Raw genomic sequence first — 5,897 nt, forward strand, 5'->3', positions numbered from 1 at the left:
CGGTTAAAGTACAGAGCAGCGGGCCAGGGGTGCCGGCCTGAGGGGACACGAGAGGAGGAGACGCGGGGAAGTGGGAAGGCGGCGGCGGCTGCTGCTGAGGGGAGGCGGGAAGGCGGGAAGGCGGCGGGCCGGGCCCGGCCCGGCCCGTTGCGCAGGAGAGCGGAGCGGGCTCCCTGGGGCGAGCAGGGAGGGCGGGCGGGGGGCAGGAGCCGCGGCCGGGGCTTGCCTTGCCTTGCCTTGCCTTGCCTTGCTTTGGCGCTGGGCTCCGGCGAGGCTGAAGCGAAAGCGAAAGCTGCGGGGTGGTGCCCCACCGGCCCGGCCTTCCGCCCGATGCGGCGGGACTGCGGGCCCGGCCCCGGGGCGGTGGGGCCTCCGCCCGGTACGGCGGCCGTGGGCCGGGTGTGGGGCTGGGGGAAGCGAGGGCTCCTCCCGCCCCGCTCCCCGGGCAGGGGGCTCGGGTGCTGCCCCGGGCCCTCCTGGCTTCCCTGGCAACGACGGCTTCGTCCCCGCAAGAAGGAAATTACCACTTTTTAATAGCTGTGCGCTGTCACACCCCCACGGAAGAAGAGCCTGAAGTGTCGTGGTGACATGAGATTTTCTAGATCTAAGGACATTTTTTCCCTCGTATAAACTTCAGTGGTATTTCCTTATCTTTCCAATTATTCAGTGTGTTGCATCTCTGCTAATTACGATATCCCACTGTGTAGCCATCGCATCAGGCCCAGCAGTCCAGGACACGGACTGAAGATTGGCAGAGTCTTGCTAATTACTCCCGGATGCGAACTCCGATCCTGCTAAATCACACACCTACCCAGCAGTGTGTGGTGTTTAACATTCACTACCTGAAGAGATTTACATCAAAGTGACGTTTTTTCAGTGTAACCGCCTCATAATTGGCACAAAACAACAGACGTGGTAACAAACAGCCTTTTGCTTCACAACAGGTCATTGCTTCGGTGCAATGGAGAAGCATCTGAATGGCACGGCGGCTCTTGCCCCGTGTCTGTGTGCTGCTGCTGGGGACAGTCTCTGTTTCGTGGGATTGTGCCTGTAGCTCCTGGTTGGATATGTAGCCAAAGTTTTCTCCTGAAAATCAGACTAACAGAATCCCATGGTTCCTCTCACGCCATCTGTTAGCTGCTTCTTTTCAAGAAGCCAGCACCGCTTCTGAATCCATAATGGATCATTATGGACAGAAGACACTGGAAATGTATAGATCTTCAGGTAAATGCGTGGAGAGGAGATCAACGAGACTATGCTGTCACCAGCAATGACTGGTAGTGGCACCTGAACTTTAGACCATCCAAATGTGCTTTCCTGATGATGTGTATGGGGGTTACCTAGGAAATCCAGAAACTATTTGCCAGCTCTAACCTTCTATAACTTGATGAAAGTGTTTATCCGTTGCCATCTGGCCCCCACAGCTGAATTAGCAGACCTAGAAATGACTTTTTTCTAAAAGTCGTTGTATTGCTATTGAAAAAGTTGTATCTGACAATGCTTGCCAATTTTCAAGAGTTTACTAATAGAATTGTGTATGGGGAATTTCTGACTCAAACTGTTGATGAAAACTCTTGCATTGGTTGCTGGCATTCACAAAGAGAAAGGTTGATTCCTCAGTGGGCTGCAATATCTTTGTTAACTACATGTTAGATTAACCAATTTTAATGCAGTATACAGTGCTAGATTTTTCAGAAAATCTTGCTTGTTTTCAGTAATGAGTAAGAGAGAAATTAAAAAGATAGTAGAAGGAAGTATCTTGCTTCAGGGCATGGAGTGATTGCTGCCTGGGGAAGGTCAGGAAGGAAATAATTTCTCATGTATAATATTGCACAGCTGGCCATATAGATTACTGGGCAGAGGGAAGAGCCAGCAATGTAATACTTATAGCATCAGCATTCCTTTTCTTATCCCCAGAGACTCACTCAACTCCCTAAAAGGTTAATAATGAAGCCTGGATATTTGCAGTGTAGGAAATAAGCATTTAACTGCCTCATAAGCAGCTGCAGGATGACAATGGAATGTGTCTTTGGGAAACTGAAAAGTAGGCAGCAGGTACAAACTAGAAGGCTTGAGACAACTAAGTAGTACCTGTCTGGAATAACAACTGTGTGCTGTGTTCTGCACATCTGTGGAAACAAGGATGAGGCTGTGCTGAGACCTAGGAGGCAGGTGTGGGGATACTTTCAGAATGGAGGATTTGAGCAACTTGCAAGGTATTGCCTCCTAAGTGACAATTGTTAGACTTTTGTATATTTTGCAAGAAAGGATGGGTTAGATACACTATGGGGAATATGGAGGCTGTGCGGTGCGATTTGGCACACCACAACTTCATGAAATTTGGTAGAATAATGCCTCTCAGTCAACTTGGTGTATGTGTTTGGGTGGCATTTCTCTATAATCAGGCAGGGATGATCTGTTGCGTATGACATGGTTTATGAGTTTTTAAACTTGGGTCATTTTTAGGTTGTGATACATGATAAATGGGAATATTTGGACACTGGAGGTCTCATTGTATGCACATGGGCTGTGCTGGGCTTTGTTTGCACACATTTCTTCAAGCTTTCGGCTTAAATTGTAGCACATCCTCACCAGTTCTTTCTCTGCTCTGTCATAGTGAGGCCTTCTTGGCCTCTTGGTTCTTTTTTCCATTTCTCTTTACTCCCTCTCTTGCTTTTTCTTGCTCTATTAGAAGCATTTGCAAAATCCCCGCACTCCCAGGTTTTCCCCACACTGGCAACAAAGGGAAAGTGTCAGCACAGACCCTTTTAGTTGTGAAATGTAAACAGTTGTTTGGTTTCCAAAACAGCAAAAATGTTAAAAGATACTGTACAAGTTTGTAAGGTAGTCCCTTAGAGGTTTTTCTTCAAGTCTTGGGAGATTCTTATGTTGATAAATCTTGTCTAGCTTTCTTTCGATGTTTCTGCAAGCTTGATTTGCTACTATGCTAAATTTGATTAGCATGGAGAGTCCACATAACTAATTAAGCGCGTGGTTCTGGGTAGGTTATGATGAGGCTGGGCTAGTGTTTTAACTTTTGCAGGCAGCTTTTAACAGTGGATAACACCCTCAGTTTGTGTGGTGGAACAGCACTTTTTTTTTTTTTCTCTTCAAAGAAAGGGAAGAAGATAGGGCTGCCATAATTTGGTGCCTGGTTTCCTGCTGTTCATGTGGCTGGAGGGGCACAGCCGCTCCTCAGGAGTGACAGGGAAGGCGGCCCTGACTTGAATGACTGTTAAGAGGTTACTTTGTGTAACTAATGTGTGCGTTTTAGATTCAGATTCAGGTTGCAGGTATGCTCCAAATTTTCTATGCAGTTAATTCAGTGAATTTAAGGAGGTTGGAGAGGTAACAAATGTTTCTTCCTACTAATTTGCACTTTCAAGGTACTGTCTCCTTGTACTTTACACATAACTGTAGTACTTTTAAACCACATTGATTAAGGTTCTACTGTTAAGTAAAGCCTTTTAAGGTTTTCATTGACATCAAAAAGCCTTTATGAGGCCTTACTAAAGGAGGAAAAAAAGCCACAAGCTTTTAACTGAAGAGAAAATGTCTTGCTAAGATTTGTCAAGATAACAAACTTGCACTGGTTTTGTGATTTAATTCCTCGCATGATCAAAATGCAGTGCGTACTTTGTAATGAGACCATACAACGCTCATTTTTCAACAAACTCTCTTTTCTGTTAGTAACTCAGTGTTAATCCAGGATGGTAAAGAACAGACCATGCAACAGGATGGTTTTGAGGTGCTCACATATGGCAAAATCTTCAACAGACTCAGCAGAACTGGCACACAATGGTTATGAGGGAAGTATCGTGGCTGGGAAGGACAGTAGTTGTTTGGGGCATTGTGGGTTACTGTGCTTCTCTTCTTGAACATGCTGTAACTTGGGAGAAACAGGAGAACTTGGAAAATGTGTTTGAAATAAAGGGCTTCTAGCTGTCTGACAGGCCTATGGAAGGAACACGTGGTCCCATACTTCTCGGGAACCTCTAGTGTGCTCTCTGGATGCACAGTGCATATGGGCTGGATATACTGATGCTCCAGGCTGGAGTCCTGCCCAGATCGTTGGTGTTCAGGTGACTCCTGGATGAATGATTTGTTCTGTAGTTGCTAAGTCTTTATGTTTTTGTGTAGTTCAGGGATGTCCAGCTTTCAGTACCTCTCAGAACTCGTTTCAGGAGTCATGAATCTTTTTTCTTGCCAAAGTATGAGGCAAGAGGCTCTAGCATGGATTGAGATAGCATGAAGATAACTAGGACTACCTAGAAAACATACAATATGGTAACTCGTGGACTAGATGAACATAAAGAGGCAGCAGCTTGTATGTGGCCAGTGCAAAATAAGGAAAGGACAGCCTGGCCACTTTGACCCTGGTCACTTGCATAAACAGAATGGCAATCTGAGACAAGATGAAAAGCTGTGTGACTGGAAGACTTCCAAATTATTTTGGTTCACAGATGTGGTCATGGTAAATATTATTGTGATGTAACTTGTTCAGCATAAAATTGCTCTTGATCCCAAAAGGAATAACATCAGGTAACTCAGCAGTTATTTTAATACAAGAAGTTATGTTCTGTGAACATATTTTTTAAATTAAAATATATCTGTTTATATACTGGTATTAATTACGTACTTTGAAAGGTCTCAAGTGTTTTCAGGAGTTTGTGCCGTACCCTTTGCTCTTCAGATTAGAGACTCTATTTTCAGCACACCAGTTGCTGACAGTACGTTGTGCCAGTACATTGTCAGCATTCAGTAAAAGTAATAATAATAAGTTAAGTAGAACTGTGTATTTCCACAGAGAGATGAATAGGAGGCTTTCTAGGCATATTGAGAAAGTGTAGCCAGAAATTATTTTGATTTAATTAGTTGTAATTTACAGAAAAGGAAAAATGCTTAGCAATATCGCAGAACTTCTGCAGGCACAGGAAGTGGTGCAGATGTGTGGATGGATGACCACGCAGGCCTTTACTTGGATTGAGGTCACTTTTAGCTGTGTCCCAGGGTTATGGAGCCCTGCAGCTGGAGGTATTATAATTAGGTGAGATCTAGATCTCAAATCCTAACCATTTGTAGCCAGTGGAATGTAACAGCTTCTTTCTTACAGAGCAGACTTCACAAACCTAATAACTTGTTTGAATCCTAATATCAGGCATAATAATTCCATATTATTATTTGGCTAAGGAATCTTTATATTCTGATGTATACCAGCCTACTCTCTCTGAACATTATTAAATAGCTGCTTTGTTCATTCTATTAAAAAGCAAATGGTTCCTTTCTGAAGTTTTCCCTGTAGGAGATAGATGTTTGGTTTTGTACTTATCAGGTTTAGAGCTCTTTGAGATAAGAGGCTCTGCCCGTTTCGCTGTGCATCCTCCTACACCCGGAGATGGAGTGATAAGTTGATGACATGGAAAGCCATGAGAAATGAGTGTGCTCTGCTCTGCTGCCCATGACATAAGAGGTGATACTGAGCTGGCAACAAGGGAAAAAAAGTGACTTTCCTGGGACAATGGTGGTGTAGCTCTTCTAAATCCAACAGCGGGCAGGAAGCTCCAAACCCATCTCTTGTGGTTGCTCCTTCTGATGTGAGTCTGCTGCTAAACACAGAGTTAGTCCTGTGTGAAGTCACTTGCTGTACATCAGGATGAGGAGAGACCATAATAAATTCCTGCTGCTGTATATACTTTTTTCTTCATCCTGGGCTTATGACAACTGGCTTGACAGCGAAACGGAAATACTAAATGATCAGACTCTAACGTTCACATGAACGTGATTTGTTTCTGTGAGTTCATTCTTCTATTTAGAGAAAGATATTGCTGCCCTCCCTTACGCACTGACACAGTTGCCAAAATAACCGCTCTTACTAACTGGCAGCTTTAAAAGCCAGC

This window comes from Caloenas nicobarica, chromosome 7 (genome assembly GCF_036013445.1).
Source record: "Caloenas nicobarica isolate bCalNic1 chromosome 7, bCalNic1.hap1, whole genome shotgun sequence".
Taxonomy (NCBI): Eukaryota; Metazoa; Chordata; class Aves; order Columbiformes; family Columbidae; genus Caloenas; species Caloenas nicobarica.